This window comes from Nanorana parkeri, unplaced genomic scaffold, assembly GCF_000935625.1.
Source record: "Nanorana parkeri isolate BGI_ZX_2015 unplaced genomic scaffold, ASM93562v1 scaffold20, whole genome shotgun sequence".
Lineage (NCBI taxonomy): Eukaryota > Metazoa > Chordata > Amphibia > Anura > Dicroglossidae > Nanorana > Nanorana parkeri.
In genome coordinates, this window is record NW_017306288.1 from 1,821,723 (window position 1) to 1,822,495 (window position 773).

Consider the following 773-nt stretch of genomic DNA (forward strand, 5'->3'; position numbering starts at 1 on the left):
GCTGTCTCTTTCCTCTCCCCTCACGTCTTTTTTCCTGGCTGAGGCCGCCGTTCACAGACTGACAAGGTAAGAGAAGATCGGGAGCGGGCCCTGCCGCCGCTCAGCTGCCCGGTCACAGCCTATGCTGGAGGCCAGGCCGCAGCCTCGGGCTTTCCTGCTAACCGCCGCGGCTAGGGGTGCTAGTGTTATGGCTGCTGCTGTCCCAGACATATGCAGAGTGGGTGGTGATAATGGTCATAGCTATCATCTCCGCACATCTTTATCGTGTATGACTATAGGAAGAGGTGATAAGGAGGTACCCAGGGGACCATGGTCCTCAATGTAAACACCTGACTGGCTCAGGGCTCCCCCATTTCTTCTGCTTGGCATGTTGTGTACATTATGGGGGGGGGCATCTGCTGCATGTATGAGCAATGGAATCCTACAGCACCATTCCACCACAGGGTGACCCCTCAATTATTCAGATGTTGGGGAGCCCTGATGACAATCACTTTGTATACAGATTGCGATCAGAGGAAGCCGGTCATCTCATGCCGGTGATCAGTGGAGGGAATGCCCTGGTACACTGGTGCTAATTGGGGACAATGCCCATTAGGATCACCACACAAGTTACATTCTGATCTCAGTCCCCGTCTGATCCCAGACTGACCTCCTGCTGAGTAGGATCATACGAGATCGGTGCCATATATGTGACACGCGTCTCCGTTCCGACTTCCATCTTGGGTAGATCTGTCTAATCACTTTGGGTGGCTGGATGTAAACGGACGTGTGTC

The 773-nt window shown here is 53.7% G+C and overlaps 1 protein-coding gene across 1 annotated transcript in view; it reads left to right on the forward strand.

The window, feature by feature from the left end:
• Window positions 1-773, forward strand: part of FBXO34 (F-box protein 34) — a 35,598-nt gene continuing 34,825 nt past the window's right edge. The window contains exon 1 of the mRNA XM_018562708.1: window positions 1-66. The gene's annotated coding sequence lies outside the window, so the exon portion shown is untranslated. The remainder of the gene's footprint in view (window positions 67-773) is intronic.